This window comes from Giraffa tippelskirchi, chromosome 3 (genome assembly GCF_054371585.1).
Source record: "Giraffa tippelskirchi isolate mGirTip1 chromosome 3, T2T-mGirTip1v1.2.pri, whole genome shotgun sequence".
Classification (NCBI taxonomy): domain Eukaryota; kingdom Metazoa; phylum Chordata; class Mammalia; order Artiodactyla; family Giraffidae; genus Giraffa; species Giraffa tippelskirchi.
The window spans coordinates 30,361,737-30,377,247 of record NC_137277.1 but is presented as its reverse complement, the minus strand read 5'-3'; the positions used below and the strand labels follow the sequence as shown (position 1 = coordinate 30,377,247).

At 47.2% G+C, this 15,511-nt stretch overlaps 1 protein-coding gene across 18 annotated transcripts in view; it reads right to left on the bottom strand.

Moving 5' to 3' along the window:
* The window catches only part of CDRT4 (CMT1A duplicated region transcript 4), a 37,639-nt gene extending 28,316 nt beyond the window's left edge, over positions 1–9,323 (bottom strand). For all 18 annotated transcript variants that reach the window (XR_014080533.1, XR_014080532.1, XR_014080534.1 and 15 more), the window contains exon 1: positions 9,172–9,323. The gene's annotated coding sequence lies outside the window, so the exon portion shown is untranslated. The remainder of the gene's footprint in view (positions 1–9,171) is intronic.
* Between the last annotated feature and the right edge of the window lie 6,188 nt (positions 9,324–15,511).

The window sequence follows — 15,511 nt, the reverse complement described above, 5'->3', positions numbered from 1 at the left end:
CATACAGTCCACAGCGTAGTCAAGGGTTGGACACGACTGAGCACACACACACTGATGACTCCCACTGGCACTTCCCTGCTCTCAGCAAGCGTATGACCCGGACCAGAGGTCACCAAGGTGGTCCGGGGACCAGCCTCAGCGTCACCTGGCAGCTTGTTGGCAATGCGTTTTCTCTGGTCCGCCCTGGCCTGCTGCATTGGAAACTCTGGCATGAGGCTGGAACCTGAGTTCAACAAGCCTGCCAGGTGATGCTGGTGCACAGGAGAGCTGTCCTCTGCCATCTCCCCACCGGATAGCAGAGAAAGGCTGAGAGGCTCATGTTGGCTTCCAGGAAGTCACAGAAACAGTGTGAATGTCGCCTGGACTAAGACCTGCCGTGCCAAACTCTGGTGTCAGTGGAAATTTTTGACTCCAGTTTCAGAAACACTTTTTCCACCTCAGTGTGGTCACCCTTGACGGGTGGTTTCTGAAACTCTACTTTGAAGCCGAGAGGTGGGCAAGAAAACAGTGAGATTTCTTGGCACTTGCAGCAGCTGCCGGCCCTGGGCGCATCACAGCTCTGCTCGGAGGCCCTGCTGTTGCCGGGGCTCCCTCCTCACCTAGTACTCAAAGGGCGACGAGGAAAGGATACAGCCAGACTCCCTGACTCAGCTGATCTGTAAAGAAAAGTACTGACCAAGGAAGTAAAATCTCATTTGTCCCTTTGGCAAATGACGCTGAATATTCATTGGAAGGACTGACGCTGAAGCTGAAGCTCCAATACTTTGACCACCTGATGCGAAGAGCCCACTCATTGGAAAAGACCTTGATGCTGGGAAAGATTGAAGGCAGGAGGAGGAAAGGGGTGACAGAGGATGAGATGGTTGGATGGCATCATCAACTCAATGGACATGAGTTTGAGCAAACGCCGGGAGATGGTGAAGGACAGGGAAGCCTGGCGTGCTATAGTTCATGGGGTCGCAAAGAGTCAGACACAACTGAGCAACTGAACAACTGCATGTCACCAAACTCCATCTGCTCCATTTGGCTGTTCCTGAACTATATCCTCTACAATACCCTGGTGAACATTTCCTGTAAAGTAACAGTAAAGCATTTCTTGAGTTCTGTGAGTTATTCTAGCAACTGAGCAAATGTGAGGAAGGGGTGATGGGAACCCCCAAATTTATAGCCAGTGAGAAGTAGAGGAGGCCCTTGGGACTTGAATTGAAATAGGGGCAGTCTTGTGAGACTGAGCCCTCTATCTGACGCTCTCCGGGTAGACAGAATCTGAATTGAATCCACGCGTAGGCACCCAGCTGGTGGTAGAGGAGGGGAGAATCAGTTGGTGTCAGAAGCTACACATTTGATGTCAGAAAAAAGATGTCATGGACATGGACATGTGAAGGCCACAGAGGTGTCAAGAAACTCAAGGACCAAATGAATCCGTTGACATTGACACTAGGAGCATGTATGAGGTTGATTCCATAAAATGATGGGGTGAAAGCCAGAACTGGGAGAGCTACAGAGTTCATGGGGAAGGTGGACGTGGGGACAGGGATGGGAATAATGTAAATGGAGACCCGGGAGGGCCAGCACTGCCACCAGAGGGACACACTTCACGCCATTCATTTTTTATCGCTGTCCACCTATGACATGGTGTCCCCATTCTGTAAAGGGAGTAATGAGCCTCAGAAACACGAAGCAACTGTCTCAAAGCCCTGCAGTTGGCAAATGCTGAGGTTAGAATTCAAAAGCAAGTCAATTTGATTCTAAAACCGGTGCTTGTAATTAGTGGACTGTTGCCCCCTGGAGCTATGGGTGCTGAGCCTGCATATATGGGGCCAACTGTAAGGGATTTGAGCATCCATGGACTTTGATACCCTCAAAGGGTCCTGGAACAATCCCCCAAGGACACAGAGGGAAGACTCTATCTGTAGTACCCAAGTGAATCTAAAAATAAACTATTAGAATTAGCGAGTTTAGCAAGGCAAAGACAACATACTACTTCTAAATACCAGCCAGAAACAAATGTCTGAAATGTTACTGTTTACAATTACTTCAAAAATGCAAAAGTCAATAAATAAATCCCCCAAAAAATGTGCAAGTCCTCTCTGCAGAAAATTATACATTATTAAAAAAACATGTTTCAGTTGAATTCAGTTCAGTCGCTCAGTCATGTCCAACTCTTTGCAACCCCATGGACCACAGCACACCAGGCCTCCATGTCCATCACCAACTCCTGGAGTTTACCCAGACTCATGTCCACAGAGTTGATGATGCTATCCAACTATCTCATCCTCTGTTGTCCCCTTCTCCCACCTTCAATCTTCCCCAGTATCAGGGTTTTTTCAAATGAGTCAGTTCTTCACATCAGGTGGCCAAAGTATTGGAGTTTCAGCTTCAACATCAGTCCTTCCAATGAACACTCAGGACTGATCTTCTTTAAGATGGAGTGGTTGGATCTCTTTGCAGTCCAAGGGACTCATGAGAGTCTTCTCCAACACCACAGTTCAAAAGCATCAATTCTTTGGCATTCAGCTTTCTTTATAGTCCAACTCTCACATCCATACATGACCACTGGAAAAACCATAGTCTTGACTAGACAGACCTTTGTTGGCAAAGTAATGTCTCTGCTTTTTAATATGCTGTCTAGGTTGGTCATAATTTTCCTTCCAAGAAGTAAGTGTCTTTTAATTTCATGGCTGCAATCACCATCAGCAGTGATTTTGGAGCCCAGAAAAATAAAGTCAGCCACTGTTTCCACTGTTTCCCCATCTATTTGCCAGGAAGTGATGGGACCGGATGCCATGATCTTAGTTTTCTGAATGTTGAGCTTTAAGCCAATTTTTTCACTCTCCTCTTTCACTTTCATCAAGAGGCTCTTTAGTTCTTCTTCACTTTCTGCCATAAGGGTGGTGTCATCTGCATATGTGAGGTTATTGATATTTCTCTTGGCAATCTTGATTCCAGATTTTGCTTTATCCAGCCCAGCGTTTCTCATGATGTACTCTGCATATAAGTTAAATAAGCAAGGTGACAATATACAGCCCTGAGGAACTCCTTTTCCTATTTGGAACCAGTCCGTTGTTCCATGTCCAGTTCTAACTGTTGCTTCCTGACCTGCATACAGATTTCTCAAGAGGCACCTGATTTCTCAGGTGGTCTGGTATTCCCATCTCTTGAAGAATTTTCCAGTTTATTGTGATCCACACAGTCAAAGGCTTTGGCATAGTCAAGAAAGCAGAAATAGATGTTTTTCTGGAACTCTCTTGCTTTTTCGATGATCCAGCAGATGTTGGCAATTTGATCTCTGGTTCCTTTGCCTTTTCTAAAACCAGCTTGAACATCTGGAAGTTCACGGTTCACGTACTGTTGAAACTTGGCTTGAGGAATTTTGAGCATTACTTTGCTAGTGTATGAGATGAGTGTAATTGTGCAGTAGTTTGAGCATTCTTTGGCATTGCTTTTCTTTGGGATAGGAATCAAAACTGACCTTTTCCAGTCCTGTGGCCACTGCTGAGTTTTCCAAATTTGCTGACATATTGAGTGCAGCACTTTCACAGCATCATCTTTCAGGATTTGAAATAGCTCAACTGGAATTCCATCACCTCCACTAGCTTTGTTCTTAGTGATGCTTCCTAAGGCCCACTTGACTTCACATTCCAGGATGTCTGACTCGAGGTGGGTGATCACACCATCATGATTATCTGGGTCATGAGGATCTCTTTTATACAGTTCTTCTGTGTATTCTTGTTACCTCTTCTCAATATCTTCTGCTTCCATTAGCTCCATACCATTTCCGTCCTTTATTGAGCCCATCTTTGCATGAAATATTCCCTTGGTATCTCTAATTTTCTTGAAGAGATCTCTAGTCTTTCCCATTCTGTTGTTTTCCTCTATTTCTTTGCATTGATCACTGAGGAAGGCTTTCTTATCTCTCCTTGCTATTCTTTGGAATTCTGCATTCAAACGAGTATATCTTTCCTTTTCTCCTTTGCTTTTAGCTTCTCTTCTTTTCACAGCTATTTGTAAGGCCTCCTCAGACAGCCATTTTGCTTTTTTGCATTTCTTTTTCTTGGGGATGGTCTTGATCCCTGTCTCCTGTACAATGTCACGAACCTCCGTCCAAAGTTCATCAGGCACTCTATCAGATCTAATCCCTTAAATCTATTTCTCATTTCCACTGTATAATTGTAAGGGATTTGATTTAGGTCATACCTGAATGGTCTAGTGGTTTTCCCTACTTTCTTCAATTTAAGTCTGAATTTGCAATAAGGAGTTCATGATCTGAGCCACAGTCAGCTCCCGGTCTTGTTTTTGCTGACTGTATAGAGCTTCTCCATCTTTGGCTGCAAAGAATATAATTGATCTGATTTTGGTGTTGGCCATCTGGTGATGTCCATGTGTAGAGTCTTCTCTTGTGTTGTTGGAAGAGGGTGTTTGCTATGACCAGTGAGTTCTCTTGGCAAAACTCTATTAGCCTTTGTCCTGCTTCATTCTGTACTCAAGGTCAAATTTGCCTGTTACTCCAGGTGTTTCTTGACTTCCTACTTTTGCATTCCAGTCCTCTATAATGAAAAAGACATCTTTTTTGGATATTAGTTTAGAAGTCTGAATAAATGGAGAGAAATGCCATGTTTACTGTTAAAATATCATTTCTCCTACATTGGGCTGTAGATTCAATGTCAGCTCACTCAAGTTGAAAGTATCTATAGAAACTCACAAGCTGATTGTAAATGTATTAATGTAAAGGGGCTTCCCAGGTGGCACTAGTGGTAAAGAACCCACCTGTAAATGCAGGAACCTCAAGAGACACAGGTTCAGTCTCTCCATTGGGAAGATCCTGTGGAAGAGGGCATGGCAACCCACTCCAGTATTTTTGTCTGGAGAATCCCATGGACAGAGGAACTTGGCAGGTTACAGTCCATACGACTGAAGCAACTCAGCAGAGCACATATTAATGTAAAATGTTTTAAGAATGTAAGGATGGCAGGGGCCAGAAAAGGGAGCAGAGAGTGTGGGCAGGAATGGACCAAAACTTGGAAGTGAAAAGAGAAATGGGAGACTGTGGAGATGAGTCGGGGCGGGGGGGTGGGGGGGGACACTTACATCCCCCAGTGTCAGATAGCACAGCTGTAGGGCCACCAGTTGGAGGTGCATCTAGATACGGGGAGGAGATTCTCTTTAGCATCAGAGAGGAGACTTGGAATGAAGAAGTTGGGAAGAAGAAAAAAAGGATCAGATGTGGTGGAAAAACCAGTGGGCTACAGAGTCAGGGAGGGTCAGGGTCTCGATGAGCGAGAGTGAAATGATGGTTCCAGGGTGGCTGGAGAACAATACAGGCTGGAGATGTCCTGCAGGTGGCCCCTCCAAGAAGCCCTGGCTGACAGCCCATGACTGTGATTAGCTAATTGGCTTCTGTCTCTCTGTGACCGAAAGTCAAGAGTCTAAAAACCAGAACAAAGTCATTCTCTGGCATGTTCCTAAAAACTTTAAGAATTACAAAGGTGAAATAAACATTTGTTAGAAATAAACAATGAAAAGTGAAAATCAAACATGTATATTATCATATGTGAAACAGAACACCATTCCATGTTCGATGCATGAGACAAAGGCTCAGGGCCGGGGCAATGGGATGACCCAGAGGGATGGGATGGGGAGGGAGGTGGGTGGGGGGTCCAGGAAGGGGAACACATGTAAACCCATGGATGATTTATGTCAATGTATGGCAAAAACTATTACAATATTGTAAAGTAATTAGCCCCCAACTAAAATAAATAAATTTATAAAAAAAAAAAAAAAAGAAAGAAAAGTGAAAATCAAACTGGGCCAAGTATTTCCCAGGCTGCTGGCCTGACCTGCTGCACATCCCTGATGCCTAACCTAGACCAGACATCCGCTTATTGTTGTTATTCAGTCGCTCAGTCGAGCCTGACTCTTTGCGACCCCATGGACTGCAGCACGTCAGGCCTCCCTGTCTTTCAGAATCTCCCAGAGCTTGCTCAAATTCATCATTGAGTCAGTGATGCCGTCCAACCATCTCATACTCTGTTGCCCCCTTCTCCTCCTGCCCTCAATCTTTCCCAGCATCAGGGTCTTTTCCAATGAGTTGGCTTTTCACATTAGGTGGCCAAAGTATTGGAGCTTCAGCTTCAGCATCAGTCCTTCCAAAGACTATTCAGGGTTGACTTCCTTTAGGATGGACTTGTTTGATCTCCTTGCCATCCAAGGGACTCTCAAGAGTCTTCTCATGAGCATCCCTCACAGCAACTTGGCAAGCCTTCCCTTCCTCTATGTTGATTTCTGGGCATTTTCCCTGCATTGCCAGCCTCTGTGAGCTGTGGGATCAACTTCCCATCTTCTCTCTGCAGCAGACTGCCCACCATGCGGTTTACCAGGTGTCATTAGACCTGACAGTGACCCATCTGACTGGAAATGCCCTGCCATCAGCCCCCTCCTCAGAGCCTGACTTCCTGCACATCTGTCTGTTCCATCACCAGAGACCTGGTGGCCTGAGGAAAACAGAGACTGGGAGAAGAAGGTCCTGAGGTCCTGGAGAAGAAGCAGGGGGCAGTAGCTGGTGGGAAAGTCAGAACTGGCTCATGGACTGGCTGAGGTCCGGACAGTGAAGGGCCGTGTCAAGAGTGGGCAAAGTGACAGGAGGTCGAGCAGGCAATGGAGTCAGAGTTCCCAGAGGGTCTGGGAACCCAATGCTCTACACTCGCCCAGAGCGCGAACACTGGGGTCAGAGGGCGCTGAGCTCCTGTCCTAGCTCTGTTGTTTGCCAGCTGTGTGATTTCGGGCAAATTACCAACCTCGCTTGGCCTCATTTTTCTCTAGTGAAGAGAGGATGGGGTGGGGGTGGGGCAGGGGTGAGGGTAAGAGTGGCAGAGGGGTGAAGACCCATGGGCCAGGCAAGCCCTCAGGCTTGGGAGGCTGATACATCTTTGTCCCAGGAGATGCTGAGCCTGTTAAAGGCAGAGACCAGCTCCTGGCCTGGGCACAGTGTTTGGCATCTTCTCTCTGGGCCCTTTGAGGTCAGTGCTCACTGGGGACATCGACAGCATGGATGCTGGGGGTGTGAGCAATCTGGGCGCATGGCAACTGGCCCGGGACAGACTGCAGCAGTGCTGACGTCCACTGTCCATGCTCAGCCCCCTCCACCCGCCCCGCCCATTGGCCTCACTCCTCACCCCCATCACCAGCATTTTCTAAATGTCCCTCCCTCTTTGCTTCAACCATTCCCAAGTCTCCCCTCATCTAGAAAATTCTTCCCTTGACCCCAAGCTTCCCTGACTTCTATTTTCCTCCTTTTTCTGCCAAAACTCCCCAGGGAGTGGCCTGTACCGGCTGCTACTCCTTCCTCACTCCGCCAGGCCCAGCTGCCTGGCGCCCATCCACCAAGCCCCATGGCCCCACTGACAGCCTGATGGGGAAGGACAGGAGGCATGGCCACGGAGGGGCTCAAAAGTGCAGGGGTTGGGCCCTTGTGTGCACACACACACATATACACAGATGCACACAGAAACACAAGCACAGACACAAACACACATAGGAACACAGATATACACAAGTGCACATGAACATGTACACACAGGCACACACACAGAAACACAGACATATACAGACACACACAAGTACAGAGAGGTAACAGAAATGCACACACAGACACAAATACATACACATATGCATGTGTGCATGCTCAGTCATGTCCATGTGCGACTGGAGTCCACCAGACACACACAAGTACATAGAGGCAACAGAAATGCACACACAGACACAAATACATACACACATGCACGTGTGCATGCTCAGTCATGTTTGATTCTTGCAACCCCGTGGACTATGGTCCACCAGGCTCCTCTGTCCATGGAATTCTCCAGGCAAGAATACTGGAGCGGGTTGCCATTTCCTCTTCCAGGGAATTTTCCCAACCCAGAGATCAAACCCACATCTCCTGAGTCTCCTGTATTGCCAGGTGGATTCTTTACCACTGAGCCACCTGGGAAGCCCCCAACACACACACAAGCACATATACACACATGCCCACACAGACACAAAGACACACACACTAACCTATTCCAGTACAGCAACCGAGGCCCCCGCTCTGACTAGGGGAGGCGGAGGGATCCCAGGGCTCCAGACCCCTCATGGCAGCACCAGGAGGACAAAGGGAAGACGCCGGAATGGCTGCCCTGCATTCCTACCCGGGCCGTGTGGGCCTGACCATCCATTACTGGGGTGGAAGCATCCCTGTACCCTGCGCATGTCCCAGCTGGGAGCACTCAGAAGACACCCCTGAACTAACTCAGCCAAAAAGGCAGGAGGGAAGTGCTGGTTGGAGGCCTGAAGGAAGACTGTGACCTTGAGATGCAGCGGGTGAAGTGGGCTGGCCAGTGACCCTCTCCCAGACACGGGGCAGTCTGAACTGAACCCAGGACTTTGGCCCCCCCATCCTGGCCCCTCCCTTCCTGCTTCTCCCACAGCAGCTCCTCACACCTCCAGCACATGCAAAACCACAGCTGCTGGCACAGACAGTGGCCTATGGGGGTTCTGGGTTTGAGCCCAGCCCCCCCTTCCCCTCCCCCATCCACACTGTGTCCACGCTGATCAGAACACTTACGGACTGCTGTGTTTACGTACTCACCTCTTTTCCTCCTGTTCTTTATTATTCTTAAATAAGCAACTGGAATATTCATCATCACTTTTTCTAAAACCTGCTGTCTTTCTGGCTGTCACGACCTTCTCCCCTCCAGGTTCCTATAAGTGTTTAACCGTCAAGACCTCCCCCAATCCCGGCGTAGCATGTCCTGGGTGCTGAACTCCTGGGTGGTGGGGGGAGAGGGAACGCAATAGGAGCCCTGTCCCCCACTCCTGGGGAGGAAACGGGTGTATTTCGTGTGTTTGTTTTGGTTTCTTTGCCATTCAAATAGACTTGTTGCCCTGGCTGCCTTGTGGAGTCACCTGACCTTTTTAAAAGACATGCCTAAGTCCCTGCAAAGTTAATCCAGACCTCAGCAGGGTTAGAGTCCAGGGGTGGATGGCAGGGAAGGAGGAAGACCGAGGTTCCGATGTCCAGCAGAAGGGCTCCTGCTGCTGTGACGGGCTGGCCTTGCTACACATTCATCCCTGACTGTTCTCTCTGGCACACCTGGCGCTCCAAGGCGAGACAGAACCCTACCCCCGAGTTACCTGAGAGGCTTCTGTGGTTCTCCATGCTACCTTCAGGATCTTGGTGATTCTCCCTTCTGGGGCTTATTTTTGCCCCCAAACGTCCCCGTGTCCTTGACCCCACTTCCCCCGTTGGTCCTCTACTCCTGGCCGCCAGCCATCCTCTCTCCACTGCCCCAGGTAGTCCAGAAGCCTGCGGCCAGAGTAAATGGCATTGTGATGTCAGCAGGTGGTATGGTCCCCACCCCGAGCAGAAGAGGCTCCTGCCCTCTTCTCTTCATCCCCCCGGAGCTCAGCCAGCTGCAGGGTGCTGTCCTCAAACCCTGGTGTAGGATCCCCCCACCCCTGGCCCCGTCATAAACACCCACTGGGTACTGGGCCTTAGCCCAGGTAGCAGGGGGGGTCTCTGCCCCAGAGAGGCAAATACAAACCCCTATTCAGTGGTCACCTGGAAGGTCTATTGAGACCCAGGTTGCCAGATCCCACCCCAGAGTTTCTGATTCAGTAGATCTGGAATTCACCTGTCCATATTTCCGGACATTTGGGGGCTCGGAGAATCCGCCCTTTCTCCTGGGGGATCTAGAGAGACTGTGGACACTTGTGTGACATTTGGGGGCTCTGAGAACATTCCACCTTCTCCTGGGGAGTCTAGGGAGACTGTGGACACTTGTGTGCAAAGGCCTGGGGCAGCAGCTGGTTTGCAGCGTGGAGGGTGGGCAGGTGAGCACAGATTCATAAGAACTTCCAAAGAAGCAGCCCATAAAGTCTTCTGCAGCTTAAGGTGGCTTTTGGAGCCCTTCACGGGCCTAGCGCTGCAGGTGACAGGGACCAGGCCCTTGGACCAACTAAGGAGCTAAGGACCAACTAACCAGCTAAGGAGCCTTTTGGGAGTGACCACAGCCCTGCCACCTGCCAGCACACAGGGGGCCATGATGCTAGTCATGCCGTGTCTGTGTTGTTCGTGGCAAGGCTGCAAGCCCCATGGAGAAAACCTACAGCCCGAGTTCTCTTCCTCCCACTGGGCCTGCCTGGCCTCTGATTGCCGGCTCTAGAGAGGTGCATTTTTCCCTCCTCTGTGGGCAGAAAATTCCCCAAGAGTCAGCATGCTGTGCCTCTGTGCTCACCCACCCACTGCTGTCACCTCAAGAGGGACCCCTAAGGGAACGTGCAGGGCAAGCCCTGGGCCTCCCGGTGCCCCAAGGCTTCCAGTGCCCCCCATGAGGGGGTCCAGCCCCATCCCTGGCTCCCTCATGACCCCCCTGCAGCACGTGCTCAGCCCCACCCTCTCTTCACCCAGTGCATGATGAGTTAGGACACCCAGGGGTCAGGAGCCGGCTCTGGGTACATGACCCCCATGCCAGGGACCGTCCTCAACTCACCAGGCCCTCCCCAATCCACCGTTCAAAATCTTCTCCACGCACTAACAGGCAGGTTTCACTACTTCAGTCCCCATTTTACAAGTGAACACAGTGAGGCACAGAGATGGTAAGTGAGTTGCCCATGGACACACAGTCTATAAGAAGAATCAACTCCAGAACATACGTGGTTAAAGGCTACATGATAGTCATAAAAAATAGCATATGGTGATTCCATTTATATGAAACATCCAGAATAGATAAATCCATAAAGACAGAAAGTAAAGTGGGGTTGCCCTGGGCAGGGGCTGGGCAGGATGGAGAAGTTGGGGACATGACAGCTAAAAACTATGGGGTTTCTTGTTAGGGTGATGAAAATGCCCCCCAAAAATTGACTGTGGAGATGGTTTCACAATTCTGCTAATTATACTGAAAAAAAACCACGGAATTGTACAATTTAGATTGATGAATTCTATAGCATATGGATTATATCTCAATAAAGCTATTTAAAAAAAAAGAAAGAAAACCACCTTCTGAGTTATCTTTCCAAGTATATGCCAAAGATTAGATAAGAAGGAGAAAAAATGAAAGTTACAGTTAATAAAAAAACAGGCAATGATAGATTAGCTAGCAAGCCACCTAGACAGACACCCAGATAGGTAGATGATAGACGTGTTTCCTGGTTATGTTCTTCTTCGTGTCCTACCTTTCGAGATCATCAGTGTGAGAAAGGGGAAGGCCCACCAATAAATCGTGAGAGTCGCTAAGTTATTAAGAAGATAGCAAACAGCAGAGAGTGCATTAGACACCAAGCCACATACACACAGCACTTTCAGACCAGTCCCGGCACCCTACATGGTCCGGGTAGACTGCTACTCTGCACCTCACCGTCCCCAGCTTGGAATCGCGCTATCAGGTCGGAGCACAAGACGGATTTCACCCAGTCAGCCCTCACTCTCAACTCAAGACAAAGTGTTGCATACAGTCCTCCAGACCCAGGCCAGCCCACAGGAATTTCTTTTCTCTTTGAAACACTTTACATAACTTATTTCACAAGAGATCCACTCACCTAATTCCACCTCTTATTGTATGCAGCCACTCAGTCGTATCCGACTCTTTGTGACCCCATGGACTGTAGCTTCTGTTCATGAAATTCTCCATGCAAGAATATTGGAGTGGGTAGCCATTCCCTTCACCAGGAGATCTTCCCAACCCAGGGATCAAACCCGGGTCTCCCACTTTATGGGCAGAGTCTTTTGGTGACGATTAATAGGAGCTCCCACTGCTCTCAGTTGAAACTCTGGAGCTACAGAGGGTGCAGGTGGAGGGGACGGGAGGAGAGATGGGGAGGGAGCCAAGTTCACAGTGGGAGTCTTGCAGCTCTGAGAGCAAGGGACTCTGGCCAACCTGGTCTCAGCTATGGACCCTGAGTGACCCATCAACTACAGACACACACCATCCAACAGCCCCCCACAGTCTAGCAGGAGGAGAGATTCAAAAGCCTCATGATGGGTTGGGAGCATGAAAGTAAAATCTTGCCCTGTAGGAACCAAGTGGAAATTTTGGGGGGCTTTCTTCCCTTTGAGCTGAGCCAGTGAGGCTCCAGAATGCTCCCCATTTCCAGCTCCATCAGGTGTGTTCATGCTGGGCCCTCCACCCAAAAAGCCCTCTTCTCTACGTGCAAAACCGCTCATTCTTCAAGGCTCACTTCACCTCTATGAGGCCTCTCATCCCACCAGGCAGAGCCCCTCATTCCCCCTTGGAGGTTCCCGACGTGCCATGCATACATGTCTCACGGTAACAGCATCACTTCTTCACATGCATGTTTACCCCCAGTGGGTCAATGGCTTCTTCCTCTTTTTTTTTTTGGCCATTATGTATTCATTGGTCTTGGAGAAGGAAATAGCAACCCACTCCAGTATTTTTTGCCTGGAGAATTCCATGGACAGAGGAGCCTGGAGAGCTACAGTCCATGGGGTCACAAAGAGTCAGACACAACTGAGCGACTAACACACACACATATGCATTGGTATATTCAGTTCAGTTCACTTCAGACCGGTTCCAAATCTGGAAAGGAGAATGTCAAGGCTGTATATTGTGACCCTGCTTATTTAACTTATATGCAGAGTTCAGTTCAGTCGCTCAGTCATGTCCGACTCTGCGACCCCGTGAACTGCAGCATGCCAGGCCTTCCTGTCCATCACCAACTCCCAGAGTCCACCCAAACCCATGTCCATTGAGTCGGTGCTGCCATCCAACCATCTCATCCTCTGTCGTCCCCTTCTCTTCCTGCCCTCAATCCTTCCCAGCATCAGGGTCTTTTCAAATGAGTCAGCTCTTCGCATCAGATGGCCAAAGAATTGGAGTTTCTGCTTCAGCATCAGTCCTTCCAATGAATATTCAGGACTGATTTCCTTTAGGATAGACTGGTTGGATCTCCTTGCAGTCCAAGGGACTCTCAAGAGTCTTCAATACCACAGTTCAAAAGCATCAATTCTTCAGCGCTCAGCTTTCTTTATAGTCCAACTCTCACATCCATACATAACCACTGGAAAAATCATAGCCTTGACTAGACGGACCTTTGTTGAGAAAGTAATGTCTCTGCTTTTCAACACGCTGTCTAGGTTGTACATAACTTTCCTTCCAAGGAGTAAGCGTCTTTTAATTTCATGGCTGCAATAACCATCTGCAGTGATTTTGGAGCCCAGAAAAATAAAGTCAGCCACTGTTTCCACTGTTTCCCCATCTATTTGCCATGAATATTAGATCTGAGCAATTCCCTCCTAATACTACAGAAGTATGTAAATAAAGATAAATTACACATAAACAAAAAAATATAAAGGCATGAAAACAATATTGTAAATATCATCAAAGTGTTTACCACACAATAATATTTATCAGAGATGTTAATTTTGTCTTTATCTTTTTAATTAACTTTTATTGGAGTATGGTTGCTTTATAATGTTGCACAGGAAACTCTTCTCAATGCTCTGTGGTGACCTAAATGGGAAAGAAATCCAAAAAAGAAGGGGCATATGTGTATATATGGCTGACTCACTTTGCTATAAGGTAGAAATAGTCAATGGCTTCTTGAGGGTAGCAGCTATGTTGTAGTTGAGGTTGCATCTGAGCCATAAAGGGCTGGCGATGTACCTGGCACACCACCTGCTGTATATTACTGAACTACTATTTCTTAGAACCCTGGAGAAAGAAATGATAACCCACTCCAGTATTCTTGCCTGGAAAATCCCATGGACAGAAAAGCATGGCAGGCTACATTCATGGAGTCACAAAGAGTCGGATACAACTAGGTGACTGAGATCATTTTTTGGAAATCTTATAATTAATTTAACATACTACAATTGTATTGCACTGGGCTTTAAGTATATTGAAAAGCATTACCATTTTTTTAAATTAATGTATTTATTTTAATTGGAGGCTAATTACAATATTGTGGTGGTTTTTGCCATACATTGACATGAATCAGCCATGGGTGTACATGTGTCCCCCCATTCTGAACCCCTCTCTCACCCCCCATCCCATCCCTCTAGGTTGTCCCAGTGCACAGGCATTGAGTGCCCTGTTTCAGACATTGAACTTGGACTGGTCATCTATTTCACATATGGTAATATACATGTTTCAATGCTATTCTCGCAAATCATCCCACCTTTGCCTTCTCCCACAGAGTCCAAAAGTCTGTTCTTTACATCTTTGTCTCTTTTGCTGTCTTGCATATAAGGTCGTAGTTATCATCTTTCTAAATTTCATATATATGCATTAATATACTGTATTGATGTTTTTCTTTCTGACTTACTTCACTCTGTATAATAGGCTCCAGTTTCATCCAGCTCATTAGAACTGAGTCAAATGCATTCTTTTTAACAGCTGAGTAATATTCCACTGTGTATGTGTACCATAGCTTTCTTATCGATTTGTCTGCCGATGGACATATAGGTTGCTTCCATGTCCTGGCTATTGTAAACAGTGCTGCGATGAACATTGGGGTACACATGTCTCTTTCAATTCTGGTTTCCTCGGTGTGTATGCCCAGCAGTGGGATTGCTGGGCCATTTGGCAGTTCTATTTCCAGGTTTTTAAGGAATCTCCACACTGTTCTCCATAGTGGGTGTACTAGTTTGCATTCCCACCAACAGCATAAGAGGGTTCCCTTTTCTCCACACCCTCTCCAGCATTTATTGTTTGTAGACTTTTTGACAGCAGCCATTCTGACCAGCGTGAGATGTTACCTCACTGTGGTTTTGATTTGCATTTCTCTGATAATGAGTGATGTTGAGCATCTTTTCATGTGTTTGTTAGCCATCTGTATGTCTTCTTTGGAGAAATGTCTGTTCAGTTCTTTGGCCCATTTTTTGATTGGGTTGTTTATTTCTCTGGTATTGAGCTGCAGGAGCTGCTTGTATATTTTTAAGATTAATTCTTCGTCAGTTGCTTTGTTTGCTATTATTTTCTCCCATTCTGAAGGCTGTCTTTTCACCTTGCTTATAGTTTCCTTCGTTGTGCAAAAACTTTTAAGTTTAATTAGGTCCCATTTGTTTATTTTTGCTTTTATTTGCATTACTCTGGGAGGTGGGTCCTTTTTAAATAAATTTTTTCATTTTTATTTCATTGGAGTTGCTTAAAACTGCTATGTTAGGTTCTGCTATAAAGCGAAGTGAATCAGCTATACATATACATATACATATATCCCCCTCTTTTTTGGATTTCACTCAGTTTAGGTCACCAGAGAGCACTGAGTAGAGTTCCCTGTGCTATACAGTAGGTTCTCACTATTTTATACACAGTAGTGTATATTCATCAACCCCAGTCTCCCAATTTATCCCACCCCCACTGTCCCCCTTGGTATTCATATGTTGGTTCCCTACGTCTGTGTCTTTATTTCTGTTTTGCAAATATGATCATCTATACCATTTTTCTAGATTCCACACATATGCATTAATGTACAATATTTGTTTTTCTCTTTCTGACCAACTTCACCCTGTATGTAT